Below are 14,109 nucleotides of genomic sequence, written 5' to 3' on the forward strand. Positions count from 1 at the left end.
TCCCCTCCAGGGCAGCCTGCTCATTGAGGACATCATCGAGGCAACCACGAAGCTTCTCTGCATATTCATATGCATGGTGTGTAGGCCCCCCTGCATCTAACACGAGATCTACACACTCAACAAACCGGCACGAATAATGTCCCTGTGAAAGCAAGTGTAAAATTAAAAACATTAGGAATGTCGTAGAAGAGGCTAAGTATGTAACAACCAGGGTGTTTACGATCCCCTAATGGTTATTAAGTTAATGAGCAAGAGATTTGAAGTCAAATAAGGTACTGTGAGCCAACTTACCAATTTGGATGAAATTTGACCAAAAGTCAAATCAGGAGTTTGAATTTGGAAAAATTGAAACAAAATATGAATGTTCAGTTTGAGGCATTTGAATCATAGTGGCATCAAGTTTGGAAGCAATCCTAGCTTATAAGCCTCTCAATTAAATTATGGAAGTTGGTGATCTGAAGAAATAAAAGTCTGCAACACTGACATATAGAGTAAAAGGATCAATTTTGTTAATTGAGAAAAGATTTCTTATGAACCTTGGGAGATTTTAGACTGTGAGTAAACTTTAATATATAATAATTATCTTAGTCAAGTGATTTGACAGGAAGAAGAGAAAATTTTTAGTTTCTGGAAGATCACAGTTGGGTCTGGCACTGTCAGTTTAACTGACAGTACTGAATGGCTATTGCCAATTCAGTTTTAAGAATAGGGTGAAACGGTCACATTTAGCCTGAAATTTTTGAAGAATCTTCATGTAGGAGAGGGGTTTATATATGAAAAATGGAATCCTTGTTATATGGTTAACAAGTTACAGTTGGGTTTGAGTAGCATAAAGTAGATTTGAATGGTTAAAATAAGGATCAAAGTGGAGCATCGGGTTGTACATGGAAGGTTCTGACGAAACTGAATGGATTCATCCATTCGGTTCCCTGCTTCAGAGTAAAATCTGGGCGCTTTTAGGAAGAATTGAAAGATGTGTCTTAAACATAAGTTGTAGATAAATATGAAATTTGCAACTTTGCTTCTGGGATATTTTGAAGTACAGTGAAAAATTTTGGAGAAAAGTGCACTGCAACGCTCAGGTTCTGAAGAGTCTAGTCTGCAACTCTGAAAAACGGCCTGAGCCTGCCTTGTTCTATGGCAATTTCGACCAGGTTAGAGGCCTCAATTGAGGAGGTGTCTGGAAGAAAAGCTTTAGAGAAAAGTCAGGGATACAACTTTCATTTTGGGGTGTGTTTAGTTCGTGAAAAAGTTGCTGTAGCACGTTTCGGTTTTATTTGGCAAATATTGTCCAACCATGGAGTAATTAGTCTCAAAAGATTCGTCTCGTCATTTACAACCAAACTGTGCAATTAGTTATATTTTTTAACTACATTTAATACTCCATTCATGTATCGTAAGATTACTGCCTCCGAAACTTTCACTCGCCGGTGTTCCTGCCTCTTTCCGCCGCCTCGCCCCTCTTCCAGCCTTCAGAGCTCTGGGTGTCCCTGTACCCAGGCTTCCCTCCTGCAACCTTGCTTGGATGCGGAATACCCTAAACTACTGGCTGGGCGGACCGTCTTGCGTCGCCCAGGTCTCCTCGGCCTTGTTCCGCGTCGCCATTGCCCGACCATCCATTGCTCGCTTCATTCTCACCCTCGGTGAGCTCCGCCATGGCCCGGTGAAGGTCCTCTTCTTCGCCGATGCGGCGACCGCCTCTGCTTTCCTCCCGCCACCGGCTGTCCCGGTTCCGGCCTAGCCCCGTCCGGTGGACGGCTGTGTTGGGTCGGTGCCCACTGTTGGTGCGGTGCCCGATGTGCCGCGGTGGCCGGTTTCCTCTCGGTTGCCCTGCCGCGCTACTCCCGAGGGCGTGGAGGCTGCCGCGGCGCGCCCTGGGGGGTCTGCCGTCGCCGCGCGGTTGCTGGGAAGCGGGGCAAGCCATCGCGTCACTGCCTCGCGCCGCGTGCGTCCGCTGGTGGATGGATGCACCCGGTGCATGCCTGTTACCGCTACCATCGATGCCCCACCACATTCTTCTCCTGCTGCCATTGCTTCGGTGTGCACCCAGTGCACCGGTGTTTTGCCCATCCCCGGCGGGCTCGATCCCTTCCCCCTCTCCCCAGCTCTGCGCCTTCTACTGGAAGCCTCGCCGCCCCGCCTTCCCCTGCCAGCCCAGGGCAAGAAACCCCGCCCACCTTCGCTGCTGCCGCTGCTTCCCCCCCACAGCCTCAAGCTCCACCAGCCTCCCCACCGCACTCCCCACTTCCGTTTCCCCACAACCGCTGCTTCCGCTGCCTTGCTCTGGATCATCGGCGTGCGGAGTGCCGTGACCCCATCCGCTGCCGTCGTTGCTGGCGCCTTGGTTACACCGCGCGCCTTTGCAAGATGCCTGGCCTCCCCTTCGATGGTCTGGGAGCTGCTCCTAGCTCCCCTGGTCTCGCTTCGCCGCGTGCTTCTGCCTCCTCCGGCGCGTCCGGCCCCGATGTTCCCCCAATGCAGGTCGCCCCTGCCCTCGAGGAGGGGGAGATTCCCCCGCTCGCCGCCGATGAAGAGATGCCGCCTGCGCCCGATGCCGATGTGGCGGATGACGACGTCCCCGACATTGATCCACCTGTCGACGACGACCTGCAACGCCCGGATGCCGTCGACGTCTTCATGCCACCGGTGCGCATGCAGCGCTTCGCCCACCTCGCCTACGACCTCGTCGACCCTGCGCCTGCTTCGCCGGCGAGCCACATTCGCCAGGCTCTGGGTGGCCCGGGCGGGAACCCTCGGGTAACTCTTGCCCCTTCCTCCTATGGTGCGGCTCTCATCATGTTCGAAAGCCATGCTGCTCGTGAGCAGACCATGCTCCTAGAGCCCCTTCTAGGGGCGGGAGCACACGGTCCACCTGGAACGCCACACCGAGACTCCAAACCGCTTCCAGTTTGAGCATGAAGCTTTCGTCCACCTCGCCATCCGCAAATTCCAAATGGAGCATTGGAACCGCGAGCGCATCTTCTACGCCAACTCGCACCTCGTCGATCCGGTCTGCATCTAGGGCACCGACTTCTCGGCGGTGCTCCTGTCTGTCAAGGCGGAAGGCGCGGCGGACATCCCCTTCGAGGAGTACATCGAGAACCATGCTGGCTTGGGGGCGGTGGATCAACTGGAGATCCTCCACGTCGAGCACTTGGAGGACTCTGACTCCGACGATGACCTGCCTCTAGGTCCTGCTGCGCCGCCCCACCCTAGCCCGCCTGCTGGGGATGCTGCCCCGGCTCCTCCTGGGGATGCCCTGCCACCACCTGTGGTCGGCCTTCCCATGGATGGTGCCGCTCCGGCGGCGCCCGGGGCGCCTAGCATGGGGCACGCCCCTGGCGCTGCCTATCTGGAGGGCCATGCAGCCCGACGTGCCTTCATGATGCGGAGGGATGTTCTGTCGATCCCTGTTGGCCGTGACATGGGCCGCCTTTGCTATCCTGAGGTATGCGCCAAACCTCTGCTTTCCAGGCCGGTCTCCGTCTCCTTCCGCATGTGCCGTGGGTCCTTCTTTGAGATTCACACGGTTCGTGAGGGCGGCGAGCAGGGCATGTTTCGGATCCCTGTCCAGCCCTATCGGGCTGACCTTCCGGGGGACCAGGGAATGTTCATCGTCAACCTCTGCTCTGCCTCCGTGGGCTTCCTTCACCAACTGGCACTGGTGGGGGCCACCCGGTCCCTGGCAGGCTCCGTCGACATCATCGCCACCGGGTCCGGCGCACCCCCGCCTGCGAACATCTCCATCAGGGATGCCGAGCGGATGTGCAATGGCCGTCGCCTTCCCCGACCTGCTTTCGTCGCTGCTGGAGCCTCGCTCGACGTCGACCCTGCCGGCCTGCCGTCCTGGTGCCCCCAGTGGAGGTGGTACCGGCGCCGGCAACGACGCCCGACTTCGACGACCTCGACCTCGACATCCTGCCTGTGGCTCCGGATCCTTTTGGCAGCATTGGGGACTCCGCGTGCCTGGTCACATCTGTGGCGATCCCCTTGCCGACGCTGCCTCTTGGACTCCTGGAAGCCGCGGCCCCTACTCCTCCGGCTGCGCTACCTCCTTCACCACCGCTGCCGGTCTTGGCGGACCCCCCCGTCATGATCTCACTGGCTGACCTGCACCCTGTGGTGGCGCCACTGCCTGCCTCATCCACGGTGGCCGTCGCCGCTCCGCTAGGCGTTGGGGTGCCTGATCTCATCTGCCACGAGGTCCTGCCGGAGCTTCTGGCCCCTACTGATGCCGATGAGACGGACGGCATGCGCCACAGCAGTCGTCTCCGTGCCAAGGAGCGCCCCCTCCGCGAGACTGTGGCTGCAGCTGCTGCCTGGATCAAGAAGCGCAAGCTTGGAGCTGTCGCAGCTCCAGGCTTGGACGTCGACAATGCTGCTTCAACCACTGTGGTAGTTGCTCCATCTGCTTCGGCTACTCCTGCTTGGCACGTCCGCGACCTGCAACCAGGGTTTACATTATCGATAAAATTTATTTATCGGTGGTTCGCGACAAACGGAAATATCGGATATATCAGAATCCTATCGGTGATAAAAAAAATTTGGGTAAAAATTAGACAAAAGTTCTCTTCTTTTTACATAAATAAGCCCAGATTCTCTCTAAACCAAATTACATAAACAAACTAGACATAATCATGCAGAAAATAAGATAATATCACCCTTTCATAGCACATATTCTAGGTATCACGTTGGATTTGTCACCAAAAAGCTATGTCATTCCACATTAAGTCCTTAAGTGAAACAAATTTCAAAATCAGGACCCACTGACAGACCAAATTTCAAAATCACAAAATTTATCGGTGATAAACTAAATTTATTGGGACCCATTGGTAATATAGATATATCGGAATATCGCCACCGATAATGTGAACCCTGCCCGCAACTGCTCGGGAGAGCCTGTGGTGTCCCTGAAGGCTCTCTCTGTACCTTGGGCGACAGCCCAGCCCCTGCCGTTGCCCCGCTCGACTGATGCAGCTGTGGCGTCCGGATAGTGATCCTTATCTCTTTTGCTGCTGGAGAGCCTGCGTTGCTCTCGCTTTTGTACTGAACTTGAGCTCTGGTCTGTATATAGCCCTGCTCGAACCTCTAGGGAGCCACTCTTTCCTAAGAGCTCCCCGGCTACTGAAGCATGATTCCTGCATGTGTCATTGCTCGCTTGTTTTCTTCACCGGCCTTCCTCGCTTTGTTTCCCTGGATTTGGTGGTGTGTTTGTTCTCCAATGGCTAGATCTATCACCATACTTTCCTGGAATGTGAGAGGGCTGGGTGACAAAAGCAAGTGTAACAATGTCCGGCTTGCCATTCCACAAACCACGCCCACTGTTATCTGCCTCCAAGAGACCAAGCTCCAAACCATTGACAACTTCAAAGCTCGTTCCTTTATCCCTGCCACTCATGCCTCCTCCTTCTCCTGCCTTCCCTCTACTGGTGCTTCGGGTGGCATTCTTACTGCTTGGGATAGAAGTTATCTCAGCCTCACCTCCTCCAGTCACACACCACACTCCTTGACAACCACTCTCCAATCCAATTTCTCTGAACTCACGTTCACCATCACAAACTGCTATGGTCCTTGCTCCCATGGGGATAAGAGAGCCTTCCTTGATGAATTGATCGACCACCATTCATCAGTTTCTGGTGCTTGCGTTGTTCTGGGTGACTTTAACCTCACCAGAACACCGGAGGATCGCTCCAATGGCAATTTCGACACTCAAGAAGCTGGCTGGTTCAATGAAGCCGTGGATGCCATGGCTCTTCAGGAGCATCCCCTTCTCAACAGGCGCTTCACCTGGTCCAACCACCAAGATGACCCCGTCCTTGTGCGCCTGGACAGGTTCTTTGTTAACACTGATTGGAGTTTCTGCCTCCCTAACACCACTATTGCCTCCTCCTCTGCGGCTGTTTCGAACCACTGTCAGCTTGTCCTCTCGGCAACTACAACCATCCCGAAGCCTGTGATCTACTGATCTTTTGCTTCAACAATTACTGGACTCGTGTAGAAGGCTTTTCAGATGTGGTTGGTTCGGCTTGGCTTAGTGTGCCCGGGCCGCATGCTCCGCACTGCAACCATGCTGCCAGGATTGTCAAGAGGCTTAAGCGCTGTCGCCATGACCTCAAGAGCTGGCACCATGGCTTGCGCTCGCCAACTGACCTCCTTCAGAACTGCAACCTTGTCATTGCCATGATGGACCGTCTTGAGGAAGCCCGTCCTTTGTTCCTGGCAAAGCTAAACCTGAGGACATTGGTCAGACTTGCGGCACTTGAGCAAGGTAAACAGTTGGCCAGCTATTGGAGGCAGCGCCGTAAGTTTCATACCTGCAGACTTGGGGATGAAAACACTAAGTTCCACCACTTGACGGCCACTGTACAATGGCGCCGCAATCAAATCAGAACCCTCCAAGCTGCGGACAATACTTTGGTAACTGATCATGCGTCTAAGGCTGCCATTTTGCATACCTTCTACTCTGAGCTTCTGGGACAGGCTGATGAATGCACTGCCATGCCTGATTTGGCTTCTATCCTCAGCTACACTGCTCTTACAACTAATCAAGTTGCTCAGCTGATTGGCCCTTTCACCTTGGAGGAACTCAAAACTATCCTGTTCTCCATGAAGACTGATACTGCCCCTGGGCCGGATGGTTTCACTCCTCTTTTCTTCAGAGCTGCCTGGGACTTGGTTAAGGATGACTTGCTTGCTTTCTTGAATTACTTTCATGCTGGCACTGCCGACCTCCAGCGTGTTAACAAGGCCTTCCTTGCCTTGCTGCCCAAAAAAGCCACCTCTCTCTTACCAAAGGATTACAGGCCCATCTCCTTACAAAATTTTATCACTAAAATCTGCACTAAAGGCATGACCCTTCGGTTGCAGCCCTTCATCCCTCAACTTGTGCACTCTGATCAGACCGGGTTCATCAAGGGGCGCTGCATTGCCAAGAATTTCATTTATGCAACTGAAGTCGTCCAATGCTGTCACAAACGAGGTGTCTCTGCCATCATCCTCAAACTGGACTTTAGGAAGGCCTTTGACTCCGTAGACTGGCAAGCTCTTGTCGCTATTCTGCTAGCGAAAGGGTTCCCTGCCCTCTTGAGATCTTGGATTACCTGCCTCAATACTACCAGCCAAACTGCTGTGGTGTTAAATGGTGTTCCTCGCAGATGGATTCAGTGCAAGAAGGGGCTTCGACAAGGGGATCCTCTATCTCCTTGCCTGTTCATCCTTGTGGCTGATTTGTTACAGCAAATGATTCTGCTTGCCTCCCATCAAGGCTTGTTGCAGCACCCCATTGTGGACTCTTTGCCCTGCCCTGTTTTGCAGTACGCTGATGACACTCTGCTTGTGGCCAAAGCTGATCCTATCCAGCTACTGCATCTCAAAACACTGCTCGATCGCTTCTCCTTCACCGGTCTGCATATCAACTTTGAAAAGAGCACCTTTGTTCCTATTGGGGTGGAGCCATAAGTGGCCACAGAATTGGCACAGATCTTTGGGTGTCAAGTGTCTTCCTTTCCTCAAACTTATCTTGGCCTGCCACTAAACTCTACCAATCTCAGAATGGCTGATCATCGTCCCCTTGTCACAGCCATTGAGTCTTACATTCCTGGCTGGTGTGGGAAGGTGCTGACAACAAGTGGGCAAATCATTCTTGCCAATGCAGTTCTGGGCGCACGGGCAGTATACGCCATGTGCTCAACCTTGCTGCATAAAGGAACTGTGGAGGCCATTGATGCGAAGAGGCGTGCCTTCATCTGGACTGGTGATAGTTCCTGCACAAGCGGGCAATGTAAAGCAGCTTGGGACGTGGTCTGTTGGGATAAAGCTCAGGGAGGTATTGGAGTCAAACGCTTGGATCTTCAGAACAAAGGATTGTTGTCCAAATTCCTGGACAAGCTCTTGCAACCTCCTACCACCAACTGGCAGAAATGGTTTCACTGGATGTATGGTGAGGGTGCTGGCAGAGATCTTGGGGAAGCTCATCACCTTGACACTGCCATCTGGACTACGCTCCGTCAGTTGCTGCCAGAGTTTAGAACTTGCACCAAAATTCACCTGGGCAATGGTCAGTTCACTAGCTTCTGGTTTGATCACTGGATTGGACCGCAACCACTTGCCGTCTTGTTCCCTGCTCTGCTCTCCTTCTGCCAGTGACCCAACATCTCGGTGTCTTGTGCCTTCCAACAAGGTCAGTGGTCGATCCCTTTACACTTGCATCTCAGTTCGGTGGCCTCCTCGCAGTTGGAGATGATTCAGCTTGCCCTGGCAGAGGTCTCGCTCACCTGATGTTCCAGATCGCCGTGGCATTGGCCCTGACCTTCGCTCGTTCTCTTCTTGTGCTTTCTACTTGTGGCACATGGACTAGCGACCGATTGATAACTTTGCTGAGTGCATTTGGTCTAGTGCTGCCATCCCGCGTTGTAAGCACTTCCACTGGCTGGTGCACCACAACCGGTTGCCTTCTGCTGCCTACTTCACCACCGGGGCATCATTGACTCGCCACTCTATCTGTACTGCGGGGAGCATGAAGATCAAGACCATTTGCTGCTGCATTGTCCTCTGACCCGAAGGTTGCTCAATGCTATCGGCTGGTTTGTTGCTCCTCATTTGGCTTCCTTCAGGGATCTCTGGGACTTGTCATACTTCGCAGACGACGTCTCTCAACGAACTCGCTCCACCATCATCACCGCGGTTCTTTGGAATATCAGGAAAGCTCGCAACTCTGTGGTCTTCCATGCTTTGCCTCCCACGGTCGCGTACTCCAGTTTGGCCATCCAACAAGACCTACGACTTTGTACCATCCGACTGCGTTCGGCGATTGACAAAGCTTACCTCCTAGCGTGGTGTGCTGCCCTAGATGTAAATTGACTCATGTACATTCTCTTCTTGATTCCATTTTGCTGTAAACCACATATGTAAAACCTCGCATATTAATACAAGTTGTGCAGGCTGGCGTTTAAGCTGGCCGTAGACCCCCTCAAAAAAAAAAAATCCTTCACCGCAGCTTCGGGTCCAAAATCATCCTCTTCCTCGGGTCGTTGTCGTGCTGGGGGTTGCTGGTGAGCATGGTTCTATCAACCTTGGATTCCTGTTCTGGGTGGTCTAGAAGCGATGCAAGAGGTTGTATATGGGGTAGGGGCTGTTGGTGGGCCCTTTCAGTGGCCAGGATGGCCGGAACGCTGTCGCGCCGCCGTGGCCATGGTGATCACCGCTGAGCCCTATGCTCTAGCGCTTCTAGGGCCAGGTTGGGGGCCTAGGCGTGCTCCTAGGGTGCGAGTGCTGCAGTCTTGGTGGTCTGTCAGGGCTGGGGGGCCTCGCCATGGCCTGCCGCCATGTGTCGTGCCTTGGTCGTCGCCTGTGTCGGCGTTCTGGGTCTGGGCGTGTGTTGTGGAGGAGATTTGGGGGGCTGGTGCGCGTGGGGGGCTTGGGGGCGAGCCCTGGGCGCGGGCGGCCTGGTCGCACGGCAAGCTCGTCGCTGGCATGCCAGGGGCAGCCACCGTGGGCTATGCGCCCGAAGAAACAGAGGAAGGGGAAAAGGAGTTCGGGGTAGAAGAAAAGAAAAGAAAAGTGAGGGGGTTTAGTGAAAGAAAGCAGGGCACCACGAGTGTGTGAAAAAAGCGAACCGAGAGAAAGTTGAATCGAATCATCAACACAGTGGCAACCAAATTGTCATGTCAGAGTAAAAAACGACACGTGCAGATGAGTCGACTTGTGAGCTGCTGCAGCTGTATTTTTTAATTCAGATAGTCGCTGGTTGCTGGCGCGAGAGAGGACTTCCAAGAGATTGAGCCATTTTTATCTCGTATGTGGGCCCTATAAAAATGATGTCATACACAGACAATCGTGCAGAACAATCCGAACCAAGCACTGGAGCTGCCCTAAGTGGAGAAGGATGAGAGTGAAGGGGGTTTTCTTGTAAAATTGTTTGGATTTTATTAGAATTAGATTTAAATTCTATTTTCTTTCATAATTCCTTATATTTGTAGATTTATACAAATCTAATAAGCCCAATTTTTCTAGGATTATTTTATTTTCTTTCATGCATTAAAAATCTTAAACCCTAAGAAAAATAATAATAGTATCGAGTATTTATTTCTATGCCTTTTATTTAAGGTATTTAAATAAGTACTTAATAAATACAAAATGTATAAAATTATGAATAATGCTTTATTTAATCACATATGCTTGATAATTCATAGGAATTAGGTTTTGAGTTAGAAACTAATTATGAAACCCTTTTATTTTAAAAAGAAAATGCTTAAGGTAGATTAGTAATTAAGAAAATGGTGGGTTAAACTGTTTGTGGGTAGAATAGTGTTGACTTGCAACGTTATCATGAGATAAGTTGTACAATCTTCTTTTTATCAAATGTTTTGCGCACTAACATTGACTTGCATCCTATCGTAGAATCTGAAGCACCTGAAGTGGAGTTTGGGGAATTATCTGAAGATCCCCAGAAAAGGGAGGAAGTTCTTGAGTTTATTCCTGTTGTTGAAGGGGCTTTTGAAGATACTAACTTAGTAGGGACCAAAGGCAAGCCCCGGTGCATTTATACCTACCCTTTTTATAATCATTATAAAATCATAAAATTTAGTTTATTTCATGATTGTGCATTACTTCTAGAGTAGATTGCAAGCCAATTCTCTTATGCATAATCCATCCTTGTTTAATAGGACATCTTTGCCACCTTCTCAAATTTAGCTAGTTATGTCCTATGCTTAGCAAAGCTTAGTTGTTACTTTATAGTAACCATGTTACTTGAATACCTAAGGTTAATCTAGATCTCACTTCAATCAAGGAAATGGCTTGTTTTTAAAGTTGTGGGCAGAAGCTAGCGATGTGGTTCTGCTCGTTGAAATTAATTTATTAAGGACCGTTCATTGTTTTAATCTTTGATCAAGTGATACTACCTGGTTGCTTACTGCCATTGGATCCAGCAAGTCCGGTAAATTAGTTGGCTCTTGGATTGGAAATGATTTATACCCGTGCTTGGGGAGTGAGAGAACGGCATGGGCGTAGCCTGAAACTCACATTGAAGATCAGGCCAGGCGTTGGGTCCCATGTGGGGGTGCACCTCTGGGTTCAGGTAACTTTATTTCCGGTCCTTTGGGTACAACTAATTGAAAGGTTGTTATGTACAGTCCCCAGAACTGTACATAACTGATGATTAGGTATCTCTTGCAGGATGTAAATCGATTCGGATCGCCGCAATTCTCGGTCATGAATGCACTTGATCATCGCTTGAGCATCATAGTTAAGAAAGATATTTGTGTGGTTTTTCCTTGAAAGTAATATTACTGGATGTTTAGTGCTTCTTTTTTATGAAAAAGACTTTTATCACCTAGATGTTAAGTAATTATTAAATTGGAGTAAAATCACAAAATTAGGACTTACCATAAGTAAGCTTTATGCAACACTGTCGAGTCAGTCAGTCCACTAAAAAGCCCTCATACACCTTGCAGTTTTATTTTGGTTTATTTTAGTACCTTCCTACTCAAAGTTTTATTTTTGTGGTTTCTTAGAAGTGCAACAACTGTCTACTGAAGAGGAGTACCCGAAGAACTAAGTATTTGAAAGGTCTCCAAATACTTAGTATGAGCTGTTGATGTTATGTTTAATCACCGCTTACTGACTTGTTTATTTTAAACTCTTAGAATGGTGTAACCTGCACTTAAGTTTGTTTCAAACTACTGGTTTGTAATAATCAGTACCTTTCTGTATTTATGTAAAAAATTAAGAGTTGTTGATGCTCTCCCTTCGTGGAAGCGATCCTGATGTATGGATGAGATTCAAGTTATACGTGGATGATTTGGGTCGTCCCGAGGACACTCGACGGACTACCGGGTTTAAACTGTTTTAAGTGTGTTTACAAGAAATTACTGTTTTGGGCATTGATTCGGCACACTTAAGCCAATTTAAATCGAGCGGTTCTGCCACAAAGTAGTACATGGACAAAAGCAATTGATATATAACTTCTGCCTGGCTGCCCTGTGCAGACAAAAACACTGGTGAGTCCCTGACATTAGATCAGTTGTCCTAGGTATAACTCAGTCCTATGGTTCTTCAGTACCTGTACAGTCGTTTTCCTTGGACCCGAAGGTAGGCCAAGTTGAATGCAACAAGCCTAAGGGCTATTTTGGATGACAGATGGTAAATTACACTCACTAATTTATGTCGATCATGAGCTAAAGAATCTGTTTGGATGAATTGTAAACACACAAAAATTACAACCGGATGGCCTACTTCATCAGTTGTAAAAAAATTAAACGTGCGAAAATGTTTGGAAAATAAAATGGTCGGATCCTAGGAATCCTCATGTATCTCTGCCCTCTCCGAGTGCTGGAAATTTTCGATGTTATATGTTCATGTCCCTATGTAAGTTGTGGTGACAAGCAGCCACGCACCGCTTAAATTCTATCTATGCCTAAATTTGAATTTCCAAAATTTTAAGGAGAGAGTCCGAGAATGTGGTTTGTTGGCCAAATTAAGGATCCGGTGACAGTATTTTCTGCCCAAACTTTTTGCCAAATGAATAATTTTGATGAACACGCATGCATTAATTTAACATATTTATATATTCTGATAGTTAAATTTGACAAGCATCCCAAATAAACTTTAAATGATGAGGGATTCTTATTTAGCCTGCTTTTCATTTATTAGTCACCCACAAATATTATTTACAAACATGAATGATAGCTAAGTGTTCACCCACAAATTCACAAGAATATATCATTCCAGAAACTCAACATACATCTTTAAACATGGCATCCTAAAATACAATTACAGTTTATATAAAACAGGATCTATTCCCTTAATCTTGAGCTCATTGTAAGGTTGGGTGTTTTCCATATGGGAGCTGGCCAGCTGCACCAACACTGAGGAAGCACAATTTCTTCAGCACTGTTACTTTCCAAATTGAAAACACATATATCCCGGCAATTTCTCTTCCAAAATGCGATATGTCTTTCACTGTCTGTCAAGTAGGCATGATTTGCCTTCAATGATGGATATTCTTCAGCACCTAGACAATACGTCTGGCTATATCCAAGGAACAATACATGGTCATGCAGCCTGTTAATTTCGACAAGCTGTTTTGCTTCCATGTCAACTTTGTACAACGTGATTTTCCTAGTTTCCATCTTGATCTCTGAAAGGTCAGTCTCTGGAGCATCCTCGCCCACATCGCCCTCACCTTTGACATCCTGTTCCCTCCAAACTAGCAGCAGATCTCCTGATGACGTCTTAGTAATGTAGATGTGTTCCAAAATAAAGTTCTTTGTTTCTTCCATAATCACCTTCCTTAAGTTAGTAGGGCCGGTGAGATCAAAAGCATCAATTCTGCAAGCACCTGTCACTGCATACAGTACGCCTTCCACATACATGCAGTCTTCATAGGAATCTCTTGCTGCCAGCAGTGTCCATTTAGGATCTCCTGTTCTTGCAAATGAGAGCTCATATGGTTGGTGGATCAAGACCACAATGTAGCTTCCTGAAGAGGCCTCATCAGGGAACACAAATGCCTTGAAGTAGAGGTCATCCCGCAGCTCATTGAGAGCAAGGATTGTTGGGTCACGGAAAACCTCTTCTCCGCTGAAATGCGACAACTCATACTCCTTAATCTCACCGGCGTCGTCCAATATGGGCTTCACCTGCTCGATGGTGGTCACCGGCGGGAGGGCGATCTGCTCACCGGTGATCGGATTGACCATGTGCAGCTCCGACCTCTCGTCAGCGGTGACCAGCCAGCCATTGGAGGAGCCAATCAGATACCGGCTACGGATCGCCAGCTCCGGGAGCGTGAGCCTGTAGACCCTGTCCTCTGCGAGGTTGTAAAGGCAGGCAACGTTATCCGCATCAGATTCAGATGTGTAGAGGAGGCATGGTCTGTGGCCGATGGTAACATCCATGGCTGAGCAGGCTGGTGTACGCAGCGTGCCACGTGGAGCATACGGCGCCGGCACGCAGCAGGTCAGGGATCTCTAGCAGGGCAAAGATGTCCATCAGGATGTCCACAGGCAGTTCAGGCCGGGACTCGCTGACATCGGCCTTCAGTAAACTCGGAGAGGAGGAAAGGAAGAACTTGGAAAAAGCTCGCAAGAACAGATGGCGAAGGCTCAT

General features: G+C 49.3%; 1 pseudogene; it reads right to left on the minus strand.

Annotated features, from left to right (window-relative positions):
• Positions 1-5,626: 5,626 nt before the first annotated feature.
• On the minus strand, positions 5,627-14,109 carry LOC120645750 (annotated as a pseudogene).

Source organism: Panicum virgatum, chromosome 8K, assembly GCF_016808335.1.
Source record: "Panicum virgatum strain AP13 chromosome 8K, P.virgatum_v5, whole genome shotgun sequence".
NCBI classification, from domain to species: Eukaryota; Viridiplantae; Streptophyta; class Magnoliopsida; order Poales; family Poaceae; genus Panicum; species Panicum virgatum.